At 50.7% G+C, this 13,233-nt stretch overlaps 1 protein-coding gene across 1 annotated transcript in view; it reads right to left on the bottom strand.

Moving 5' to 3' along the window:
• The window catches only part of TUT7 (terminal uridylyl transferase 7), a 1,376,479-nt gene that overhangs the window by 139,145 nt on the left and 1,224,101 nt on the right, over nucleotides 1-13,233 (bottom strand). The window lies entirely within an intron of this gene.

The following is a 13,233-nucleotide window of genomic DNA, read 5'->3' as shown; positions in this document are numbered from 1 at the left end:
AACTTTGAATTGATAGTGATGGCCTTGAATAGTGAACCTGAGATATTTCCTGTGTGATGGGTGTATGGGTATGTGGAAATACGCATCTTTGAGGTATAGTGTGGCTAGGAAGTCTCCCTGACTGAGCAGCGGGAGAACTTGCTGTAGGGTGAGCATATGGAAATGCTCTGAGAGAATGTATTGGTTGAGGGGTCTGAGGTCTAGTATAGGTCTGAGCGACCCGTCCTTTTTTGGGATTAAGAAGTAGAGAGAGTACACTCCTGTCCCCTGCTGGTCGATGGGCACGACCTCTATTGCACCTTTTTGCAGCATACTTAGCACTTCCTGCTGCAATAATGCCAAGTGCTCTACGGACATAGGACGGTGCTTTGGCGGTATGTTGGGTGGAGTGGATGTTAATTCGAGACAGTAACCGTGCTGGATAATGGCCCTGACCCACCTGTTTGTGGTGATGGTTTTCCACGTGGACAGGAACCGCTGGAGTCTCCCCCCGACAGGTGTTATGTGGTCGGGGGGAAGGGAGAGGGCGTCACTGTTTGTTTTTGGGTGAGGACCTGGTGTTGCCGTAACCACGTCCTCTGCCCTTGGTGCTGGAGCCACGATATCCACCTCTGCTGGTTTTATCGTAGGTACTCTGTGTGCTCCCTTTGGTGTATTGCTGCTGTGACCCCTGACCTCTAGCTGCTCCTCTATTCCCGGGGCGACGAAGGGAGCCACTGCGAAACTGCTGCGTCTGCAGAGCCCCCATTGATTTCGCAGTGTCAGTGTCTTTCTTAATTTTCTCGAAGGTAGTGTCAACTTCAGGGCCGAATAAGTAGTCGGGGTTGACTGGCTGATTTAAGATGTTGTTTTGAATCTCCGGCTTGAAGCCTGAGATTCTCAACCATGCGTGTCGTCTCAACATGACGCTTGTGTTGATTGCCCTCGCCGCTGTGTCGGCAGCATCCAGGGCGCACTTGATGGATGCATTGGTAAGGAGTTGTCCCTCTCTGATGAGGAGCTCCGCTGCCTCTTTATATTCATCCGGCAAATGTTGGAGTAGTGATTCTAATGTGTCGTAGTGGGAACGATCATAACGGGCGAGGAGTGCCTGTGTGTTGGCAATGCGCCAGATGTTTGCTGCTTGCGCTGCAATCCGTTTGCCTTATTTCTCCAGCACTTTGGACTCCTTGTCTGGGGGAGGAGCATCACCTGTCGTTTGCGAATGGGCTCGTTTGCGAGCGTTAGCAACTACCATGGAGTCCAAAGGTAACTGACCCCTAATGTACATAGAGTCTCCGGGTGCAGGCTTGTATTTTTTTCAATCCTAGGGTTTAGCACCCGTGCCCTGGTTGTTTCCTTAAAAATGTCTTTTGCAGGTTTGAGAACTCCTTTCAACATGGGCAGAGTTTTGACAGTTCTTTCGGAAGAGGCGAAAGTGTCCACCAAGAAGTCTTCTTCGACAGTGTCAGAATGGAGTTCTACTCCATGATTGGCAGCAGCCCGTTCTATGAGGGCATTGAAGGCAGCAGTGTCCTCTGTGGGAGATGTCTTTGTGTTGTAAAGCTGCGTGTCATGGGTATCTGGTGCGGTACCCTGGTCTGTAGGGTCATCCCATGTCTGATCTGGGTCTTGCAGATGCTCATCAGGATCGACATCCCCAGGGTAGGTGGTATCATCCCCCATATAGTCCTCTACTGCGTCTGTCTCTGAAGGCGTAAGAGAAAAGGCCTGGGGATCCTGATGGGAGGGTTGTAAGCGTTCATGAAGCACTGGCTCCGACCCTGCTGGCAATTTGTGCTTGAGAGGGATTCTGTAGGAGTCCAATCCCCTCTCTGGCGTGATTTTCCGCTTGCGGAGCATCAGTCTACCAGTGTTGGCGTCGATGAATTGTGGCTGTGAAGGCTCAGAATCTGTGTGTCCAGTAGACGGGGACTGTGTCTGGCGGACACGTGTCCGGATCTCGAACATCTTCGGCGCCGTGGACGGCGGCAAGCCAAACGTGATGTTGGTCGGCGCCGAGGGTGCTTTCGGAGCCTTGTGCGTGTCGGGGCCCGACGTGGATCGGAGGGCTGCCCGTTCCCTGATGCGTTGCAACGATGCCGCGACCTGTTGCACGGAGAACGCAGAAGGCTCTTTGGAACCAGTCGGCACCTTGGAGGTAGGCGTCGACTGCTTTGGAGCCATGGGGTCATCGATCCGAAGAGAGGTATCGACGGTCGTTGGAGTCGACGGCTTTGCGGGCGCGGCTGTCTTCGACGTCGACGCAGATGGGGCGGCCACTTTGACGTAGGTGGTCGGGGCCGACGGCTTCGGTGCCAGAGGCCGAGGCGCCTTGTGGGGACCGAGGGCCTTTTTCTTCGGGTCGGCACCGATATCCGCTGCAGTGAGCTCGGCGCCGAAATCCCTTTTACTGCGTTCGGGGCCGATGGCCATTGCTGGCGTCGAAGGAGTGGAGGGCTTCGAGGCCTTCGAGCCGATTACAGCCAGTTTCACTTTTGGTTTCGGTGGAACTGGTGAGACGATTGGTTTCAGTTTCGCTGAAGGGAATCCAGTCGTTTTCGTTAATAATGGCTCGTGCGGAATGTTCGAGGCCGGGCCTAAAGGCGGGGCCGAAGAACTTTGATATTGATCTCGGGTAAGGCCCGGAGGCGATCCCTCGACCTGAGCCTTATGATGACGCATTTTGTCGGCCTCCGTATCGACGGGTGGGCCTAGCTCCTCGCTAGAGCTATCTTCTTCGGCCCCAAAGGCCTGATCGTAGTCTCCTACCTCGTCGATGACTTCTTCCCTTTGAAAAAGCACCTCATCGTCGTCTTCCGATCGGGAATAGTGTTCGGAAGCGGGGCTGGAGTCTATTTCTTCCACGCTCTCGGCGTCCTCGTCTTCAGTGCTGAAGATGTTGGCCGGGGCAGGCGCCGATTGCTGCGCTTCTAATCTCTCCGCCCGTCGATTCCGGAGAGTCTTCTTCGATCGGAATCCGGCACAGGCCATACATTTCGACTCATCGTGATCCGGTGAGAGACATTTGTTGCATACCGGGTGGACGTCGATGTGTGGGTATTTTGGGTGGCATAAAGGACACCGTTTGAATGGAGTCCTCGATTCCATCGTCGATGGAAGTTCGATGTTCGGACCAAACGGATCCGAAAAGCTGGAAGAAGGTTCTAAAGTAGTAAAGAAACTAGTCGATACCGAACGGGAACAGTACCGACGATAACTAAAGGCCTTTTGCCCTTAAACTGAATTTCCCTAACTTGAGCTAAGATAAGCACATCCGAACCCAATGGCGGAAAAAAACAATCTGAGGATGTCCATGCGCACTGTGGTCCAGGGGAGGAGTCACCTATCTCGTGATACTTCGATGACTCTTCCAGGACAACAACGTGCAAACATCCGTACCCAACACTAGGCGGCGATCTATGCACAGATATGAATTCAGCAGCCCACATGCCTCGAACTTTATGAATACGCCTGGCAAATACACCTTCCGCATACCTTGACTTCAATATTGGCAGAGTGATAGAAGGGTTGCGGGGCTCCATAAGGTTCTGGCCATATTTGCCGTTGTCCCTCATGGGTCGAAAAGCAATAATTAAAATGATAATTAAAATGATCATTCTGCCCAGATGTCTATACACACTGCAACATTCGCTTTATATTGTTCCTAGGAGCTACTTTCGAATGCTAGACCAACTTCTAACAGATCTCTTGTGGGGCAATAAAACGTAAACCGCTACGATTAACAATGTTGCAATGGACTTGGGGCCGGGGGGTATTAGAGGTCCCATGCACGGAACTGTATTATATGGCTTCCCAGCTCCAGCATGCGGTGCACTGGTTGGACACAGATAACAACTGGGAGACAAAGCTTTTGGCGGACACGCCTGACGGATACAACCTACCTGAATTATTAATGCTTGGGGAAGGTGTCCCCTCCCGAACCCCTTACATTGTACGGCACGTGACCGGGATTAGGGAACGCGTCGTTTGAAGGGTGATTCAACACGCTCCATATGCTTCTGATATGCCTCTATGATCGATACGACCATTTGCCTGTATTGCGGATTCGATGTCTGTGCGGAGGTGGAAGGAAGGAGGGTGCCAAACACTAAGATCTGTATACGGAGGGTAGGTTCATAACACGAGACAAAGCCATAGACCTCTTTGACTTGGGGGTAGGACAATTCCTATAATATGGGAAAATCTCCAGTGTTGCGGGAGATCTGGTCAGGGTTTCCTGTGGAGCCCCCCAGCACCAACATACTGAAGGTAATGCTATATACGGCACCAGGCAGACGATTAATATCCCACCTATACCAAGCCTGAGGGATGACTTACAAAGCGGGGTACTACCAGTGAAGCAAAAATGGGATGCTGCACTGCACTTCGGACAGAGAATGCGAGAGTACACACAAGGGGGTGCATGCAGTTACCTCCAATGCATGATACAAACTTCTACAATACAATATAGTCCACCAAGTGTACCTTACCCCGAGCAGATTGCACAGGATCTACCCAACCCGAAGTGATGAGTGTATGAGTTGTAGATCACAGGCAGCAGATTTTCTCCATATGATCTGGTTGTGCCCCACACTCGGTTCCTACTGGGACACAGTGAGGACACACCTTTAGAGAGCCACAGGATGGGTAGTCTCTAAAGAAATCCGACAAGTACTGTTAGGCCTATTACCTAAACCTAAAAACAAAAAAATAAGTAGACGTTTTCTCTCTTTGGGGTAGGTGCTAGCAAAAAGGTAAATTATAATAGTATGATTCCGGCCTGGGCCTCCGCAGGTCGGGATGTCGATTAAAGACATATGTGAATGGGCAAGGTGGAAAGGGTGCAAATGAAACGGGTTCGTAATGATGAAAAACTAGAAGACCACCTCTGGGCGGGATATCAAATGTTAGTGAATCTCGGGGGATCACACGTCTACACACAAGATGGATGTCACATCAGAAAGGGGAAGCTAGGGCAGGGAAATGGCATGACACACAGCAAACGCTAAGGAATAGTACATAACCATGCAAAGACTCAAAATGAGTTGGGATGTGGAGGGAGGGGTACATTAAAGAACAAGTTACTTACCTTCGGTAACGGTATATCTGTAAGAAACATTAGTAGTGATAGATTCCTTACCTTTGAATTACCCCAAGGCATCAGACTGGATCCGGAAAGTTTACGTCAGCAGTACCCCAGCGCGCCGGAAGGTAGCGTTGTGCGGCTCTGCGTCTGTTGTTGGCGTCGTGGTTGCCAAAATGACGTCGCGGCAGCTTCTTAGACGCCGCCCTCGCGCGCTGACGTCAGTGCTGTACACGACTTTCCGTGCCAGGAACACAGAGCCATGCAAGATACTGACCACTGGTGCCTTGAAACTAGAGCCCTGAAAGGGATGACCTTAACCCTAGAAATCAGTTTGCAGAATGGGGAGGATGGGTGGGGCGGTAAGGAATCTATCACTACTAAGGTTTCTTACAGATATATCGTTACCGAAGGTAAGTAACTTGTTCATCTGAAAGACACACATAGTGATAGATTCCTTACCTTAGAATAGATACCCCAGCAATACCAACCCCGGTGGTGGGTCTGCGAACCAAGATCACACCAGGAAGTCCCGGAGAACAGAACTGCCAAAGAAGCCGTCTCTCCGGACTTGGCTGTCCAGGCAATAGTGCTTAGTAAAAGTGTGCAGCGAGGCCCACGTAGCTGTCTGACAGATGTCTTGCAGGGGGACACCACGTCCTAATGCTCTAGTGGCTTCCGTCGCCCTGGTGGAATGGGCGCGCAGCCCCACCGGAGGCTCCTTCTTAGCAAGAGAATAACAGGCTTTAATACACAAGACGACCCATCTGGAAATAGTCCGCTTGTGTACAGCCCGACCTTTCTTTCCGCCACCCGGAACTGTTGTGTGCGGTTCAAGTAAAATGAGAGCGCAGGTTTTGGGTCCAGACGAACAAGTTACTTACCTTCGGTAACGCTTTTTCTGGTGGATACAGTATCTGCCTGTGGATTCCTCACCTTGTGAATATCCCCTGCGCCAGCATTCCACAGAATTTTTCCTAGTTCTCCACGCCGACGAGGACGTCAGAATTCCACGGCTCCGCTCGCGACTCCGTATGACGTCACCGGAGCCATAAGAGAGCCCGTCGGCGTGATGACGTCAGTTCCACCCATTTTTTCCGTGCCTCCGAGGCGAACAGGTGGACTGACACAGACTCAGGTATACATAGTACACAACATTTGAACCAATATATACAGCACAAAGTCAAAAAGGAAAGCTAAAAACCAACAGCATTTCCTATAAATGTACAAAATAGAAAATACAATGAATAAACAACCAGCCGAAAAAGGGATCTTTTTAGGTATACAAAGGTGGACAACGGGGAGGCGGGTGGGTCAGTGTGGAATCCACAGGCAGATACTGTATCCAACAGAAAAAGCGCTACCGAAGGTAAGTAACTTGTTCTTCTGATGGATACATCTGCCAGTGGATTTCTCACCTTGTGAATAGAGTCCCACAGCAGTTCCACTCCCGGAGGGGGGTGTCCACCTTCCTATACCAAAAAGTCCTGCAAGATAAGAGTGCGCGAAATGGCCCTCCCAAGTCGCGGCCTTACAAATGTCTCCAACTGGAACACCCCTGGCCAAAGCAGAGGTGGAAGACTTAGCTCTAGTAAAATGAGCTCTAATACCCTCAGGAGGAACCTTACCAGCAAGGGCATAGCAGATCTTGATGGATAGGATGATCCACCTGGATAGAGTGCGCTTGTGCACAGCCTTGCCTTTTGAGTGTCCAATATAGCCCACGAAGAGCTGATCTTCCAAACGAAAATCTTTTGTCCTGTCCAAATAAAAGCTCACTGCTCTTTTAGGGTCCAAGCGGTGAAGTCTCTCCTCCTCCTTGGAAGGGTGAGGGGGAGGATAAAACACAGGGAGAGTAATGGACTGCCCCAGATGAAAGGGAGTAACTACCTTAGGTAGAAAAGCAGCCCTGGTCCTGAGGACCATCCATTCAGCATGTAAGGTTAAAAACAGGGGTTTTGAACTAAGAGCTTGAAGCTCACTCACACTCCTTGCCGAGGTTATGACTACAAGAAAGACTGTTTTAAAAGACAACAGCCTCAAAGGGCAGCTATGAAGGGGTTCAAAAGGGGACCCCATCAAAAAAGTTAAAACAAGATTAAGGTCCCACTGTGGCATTACAAAGGGAGTAGGTGGAAACCTATTAGTAAGACCTTTGATAATTCTTAAAACAATAGGAGATTTAAGTAACGACAGCTGATCTAGAAGACACAGAAAAACAATTAGGCTGATAAATAGCACAACCCTGCTGAGCCAAGGAAAGAGCAAACTGAAGCACATTAGAAAGATGGGCCTTCAAAGGGTCAAAGGATCTCTCTCCACACCATTTTACAAACTTAGATCTAGAGGAATAAATAGACTTAGTGGAGGGTCGCCTGGATGATAATATAATATCCACTACGTCCGGTGGGCGAGAGAAGGAACTCAGATTGCCCCGTTCAATCTCCAGGCATGAAGGTGCAAACACTGGAGGTGGGGGTGTAGAACTTGCCCCTGCGACTGCGAGAGGAGGTCTGCCCTGAGAGGGAGACGGAGCGGAGGGTGTGATGAGAGGTGAAGTAGATCTGTGTACCACACCCTTCTTGGCCAATCCGGGGCGATCAATATTACTTGGGCCCGGTCTTGGCGAATCTTCCTCAGAACCCGAGGAATCAAGGGTATGGGAGGAAACGCGTAAAGGAGTTGTGAACACCAACTCAACTGAAACGTGCCCCCCAACGCCCCCTGCATCGGAAACTGGAGGCTGCAGAATGACAGGCAATGTGCTTTCTCTTGAGTGGCAAAAAGGTCCACCAGAGGAGTCCCCCACGTCCGGAAGATGTGCTGAACTACCTCTGGATGAAGCCTCCACTCGTGGTCGGCGGAAAACTGTCGTCTTAGACTGTCCACACGTACGTTCAGCACCCCGGCCAGATGATTTACCATCAAGCAAATATGATGGTCTTGAGCCCAGGACCATAGTCGCAAAGCCTCTCTGCAGAGACGATACGACCCTACTCCTCCCTGCTTGTTGACATACCACATCACGGTAGTGTTATCCGTCAGGACTTGAACTGACTGACCGCAAAGGGAAGGGAGAAAAGCCTTGAGCACCAAATGTATCGCCTGCAATTCTAGAAGATTGATATGAGACAATCTTTCCTCTGGACCAAAGCCCCTTGATCTCCAGATCCCCCAGTTGAGCACCCCACCCTAGGATGGAGGCATCCGTTATCACCGTGGCCACCTTTGGAGGAAGATGAAAGGGCTTTCCTTGAGACAGATTGCCCTCCACACTCCACCAAGACAGGTCCGCTGCAGCTTCTCTGAAGATCCTGACTGACTCCCTGAGATCCCCGTTGTGCTGATACCACTGCCTGCGGAGACACCACTGGAGAGCCCTCATGCACCAGCGTGAATGGGTGACCAACAGAATGCAGGAGGCAAACAGACCGAGCAGACGAAGGACCTTCAGAACTGGAACAACCGCTCCATTGTGGAACAAAGGGATCATCTCCTGAATGTCGAGAATTCTTTGAGTAGTGTCCAGTACCGCCCCTATGAACAGGTTGTGCTGAGAGGGCACCAGGTGAGATTTGGGCACATTGATTGAAAACCTAAGTTGAACAACAGATGAGATGTTACTTGCAAATGATGTTGCACCATCTCTGGCGACTCTGCTTTCAGTTGCCAGTCATCCAGGTAGGGGAAAACCGGAATCCCCGACCTCCTGAGATGAGAAGCCACCACTGCCATCACCTTGGTGAAGACTCGAGGTGCAGTAGTAAGACCAAACGGGAGGACCGCAAACTGGTAGTGTTGCGACCCAACCGTAAAACAGAGATACTTCCTGTGCAACTTTAGAATGGGGATGTGGAAATACGCATTCTGTAAGTCGATTGACACCATACAGTCTTCATGCTGCGACGCCTGAAGAACCTGTGCAAGGGTTAGCATCTTGAATTTCTCCTGCTTCAGGTAAAAGTTCAAGATTGACAGATACTCCTGAGGCGGAAAGCCGGGAGCACGAATCTTGTGTAATTGATTTTAAAATTTGAGTGTCACCTTATTTCTTGTACTTTTAATTCACTCACCTTCTACTCCTTTAAACTGCTGCTTGCAGACCTCATTCGCCCAGACCACCCGTGCAGCGGATTTAGCGTTGCCACGGTTGTTGGTACCGGGACACTCTTGGCGCCATTTCCGGCGCTTGCCGCGGCCACGCCCCTTTTCGAGGCCACGCCCCCCGCCCCCTCTTACAGATCCATAAATCATGTGTAGATTTCGGACGCGCAGCGGACGAGCGCAGCGGGCGCGTCGATTGCGCGCCGAAGGCGCGCCTAAGGCAAGCCCGTCTGTGCCCGTCCACGGCCGACCGGGGCTAGGGGCATGTCTGCTCAAATCATCACTTACTCTTCCTCACAACTCCACAGTCTTCATTGCCCCTGGCCTCTCCCCGCTTCCACTTGCTCTCTCATATCTTCACATGACCTGTCCCCCTTTCCGTCATCTTCCAACCCTCTCGCTCCCCCCACTCCTTCTCACTCTCTCAGAGAAGACGCCAGCCCAGTCTCACTTAGGACTCTTTTTGCCTATTATCTCAACACCCGGTCAGCAGTGGCCCACTCACACGAACTGTCGGTACTGCTAGACCTCCACGCACCTGATCTCCTCTTCCTAACAGAGACTTGGTTCAGTGAGGACTCTCTTCCTACCTTACTGGCCACTCTTCCCGCTCCATACTATGCTCTTCGAGCAGATCGTTCCAATGGTAGGAATGGGGGCGGCGTAGCGGTCATCGCCCGGACCGACCTCCCCTTCCAACGTCTACCTCTGCCAGATATTGCTACAACAGAGTACCTTGCCATTCGCACTACTTCTACCACTCCCCCTCTTCCTTGTGTTCTCACTTACCGCCCCCCTCAATCACCCTTATCTTTTCTGCCTGACTTTCAGGAGGTTCTTTCCACACTGACGGTCAATAACTCTTCCATTTTATTACTGGGAGATTTTAACATTTGGCCTTCAGATCCAGCGGAATGTCCGTCCTCTATAGAATTCTCAGATACACTCCAAGCCCTCAATTTCGTATCACATGTTCATTCTCCTACTCACGTCAAAGGACACATCCTAGATCAGATTTGGTCCTTGAACTGTCCGGTAGACTCTGTCCATCCTGCCATGCACCTGGTCCGACCATCACCTGATTTCGTTTACCCTTCCCATCAATCCCACTATCAGGCCCCCGCTTCCAAAGAATGTTTGGGTCCGCTCATGGAGTCGAGTGGACCCGGAGAATCTATCTGCATTATTAGCCTCCTCCTACCCTACCTTACAAGGCCTTTCCACTCATTCCCAGGCCGTTGCCATTGAACACTGGCTCTCCTCTAGTTGTGATTCCATCGCCTCGCTGAAGCGGGTGACCTCTAAACGGGAGAAAGATGCCAACTTGTGGTTTAACGAGAATCTTAAAACCACCAAACTTGCAGTACGCCGTGCCGAGCGTGCCTGGAGGAGGAATTATTCTCCCTCACTCAGAGCTGAGTTTACCACTCTCCTAGCTCAATATAAGAAGGCCATCCTGGTTGCAAAGATTCTTGCAGCTGAGAATCAACCGAGGGAAATCTTCTCGATTGTCCACAATTTGGCATTTTCCGACAGGACATCTCTCAAGCCTTCCCCGTCCCAGGACCTTTGTCACTCTTTAAATAATTTCTTTATCGAGAAGATTGCTACTATTAAAGCCAACATCCCCTCCCCCCCCGACTTTTGTTGACCCTCAGTGTCCTCCACCTAATGGACAACTTGATGCCTTTCCTCCCCTGACTAAAGATTCGTTGACCTCAATAATTCCTCTTGTTAAATCCGGATCCCCATTGGACACTTGCCCTGCGCATATCCTTCGCCACATTTATACAACCTGTCCAGACCCCCCCCTTCACTTCCTTAACAGTTCCCTTTCCCAGGGGGTTGTTGCCACTCCATTGAAAGCCGCTGTTATTGTCCCCATTTTAAAAAAACCTGGCGCAGACCCTTCGATCCCCGCCAACTACCGCCCTATCTCCCTCCTACCATTTCTGGCTAAGGTGCTCGAACGCCATGTCACCAGGTCCCTGAGCACCTTTGTGGAGGAGTATGGGATTTTGGCTCCCCGCCAGGCTGGCTTCCGCCCCGCACACTCTACGGAGTCCGTAGTTCTCTCGGTCCTAGATAACCTCAGGGAGGGAATGGATACCAACCAGGCCCAGGCCTTGGTTCTCCTCGATCTCTCAGCCGCCTTTGACACGGTTGACCATAGCATCTTACTCTCCCGTGTTGGGGCGGGGGGGATCGGGGGTACCGCTCTGGTATGGCTATCCTCCTTCCTGAGGGACCGCACCCAGGCTGTTCGCCTGGGTGTCTTTTCTGCGGACTTCCGGAAAGTTCAGTGCGGGGTTCCCCAAGGCTCCTCCCTTTCACCCCTCTTGTTTAACCTTTATATTGCCCCCCTTATTTTTTCACTATAGCAAATGGATGTCAGCATATACAATTATGCGGACGACCTTCAACTTGTTTTCAATCTGTCTTCCCCTGCTTCCATCTCAAACTTCCAGTCTATTATGATTTTTATCCAGGACTGGATGAACTACAACCACCTGAAACTTAACCCAGATAAGACCGAGCTGGTGTTGACAGGTGGCTGCACCAGTCCCTGGTCTTCACTTTTTTGGCCCCCCTCCCTAGGTTCATCCCCGGTCCCCTCTACCTCAGTTAAAACTCTAGGTATCAAACTCAACTCTCAGCTCACTCTTCACTCCCAGGTTAGTTCTGTGGTGTCCTCCTCCTTTCTGTCACTACGCACCATCCGCAAGGTATCCCGCTTTTTTACCTTCGATGCCTTGAAAATGATCATTTTGGCGATGGTCATTTCCCGCCTGGATTATGGCAACGCCCTATATGCGGGTATTCCTGCATATAGTCTACGGCGTTTGCAGCTGATCCAGAACCAGGCGGCACGGCTGGTGTTCAATCTTCCGAAATCCCACCACGTAACTCCCCTTCTCAAATCCCTACACTGGCTTCCTGTCCGTGAACGCGTCCAGTTTAAGCTTGCCTCTATCACCTTTCAAGCACGACTGGGCGCAGCTCCGGCCTTTATAACATCTGAGATTGTTCCCTATGTTCCTACCAGGGAACTGCGCTCCTCCACGCAATCCCTGCTGTCAGCCCCCCGTTTTCGGAGAAAGAAATGGGGAGGATCAAAGTTTGCAACCCGTGCCCCACTCCTGTGGAATTCCCTTCCTTTTGAGCTCAGATCTCTAACTCTGTACCCTCAATTTCGGAAGAAACTTAAAGCCCACTTATTTGCCAAATGTTTTAACTAGACCACTTATTGTTCTCTCCTTTCTATTCTGCTTTCCTTACTCCTACTCTGAGAATCTGTCTGTTGCAGCGCCATGAAACCGCCGGTGAAAGTGCGCTATACAAATATTTTAAACTCAAACTCAAACTCATTCTAAGGTCCAGAATTGAACGCAATCTGCCATCCTTTTTGGAAATCAGGAAATACTGGGAGTAGAATCCCTGACCCCTTTCCTGCTCTGGAACCACCTCTATCGCACCTTTTTGAAGCAATGCAAGAACCTCCTTCTGCAGAAGAAGCAGATGGTCCTCTGAGCAAAAACCTTGGCAAGGAGGGTAAGGGGGAGGAAATTCCTGAAAGGGAAGGGCATACCCATTCTCCACAAGGTTTAAAACCCCAAGGTCCGTCGTGACCAATTTCCAACCTTGCAGAAAGTGGGACACCCGACCCCCAACAGGCCCTACATGATCCAGGATGGGGGATCTAGGGCTGCTTCCCTGTAGAATCATTGGGAGCAGAGGAGGCTGAGAAGGAGGAGGGATTGCGGCCAGAACCACGCCGACCCCTTTGTCTTCCTCTATAGGATCTATAGAGAGGATTTTGTTGCTGCTGCTGCTGTTGAGGTTGACGGAAGGAGTGAAAGGAAGACCTCTCAAAACCCCTATACTTTTTTAAGCCAAAACCTTTCGACTGTCTGCAAACCTAATGACTTCGCAGTAGCTCTGCTATCTTTGAACCTCTGCAAGGCAGAATCCGCTTTCTCTCCAAAAAGCTTTTCCCCATCAAAGGGTAAGTCAACCAGAGTGGCCTGAACATCAGATGAAAATCCGGAAGAACGGAGCCAAGC

The sequence above is a fragment of the Triturus cristatus genome, chromosome 2_1 (genome assembly GCF_964204655.1).
Source record: "Triturus cristatus chromosome 2_1, aTriCri1.1, whole genome shotgun sequence".
Classification (NCBI taxonomy): domain Eukaryota; kingdom Metazoa; phylum Chordata; class Amphibia; order Caudata; family Salamandridae; genus Triturus; species Triturus cristatus.
This window is presented reverse-complemented; position numbering and strand designations above follow the sequence as displayed.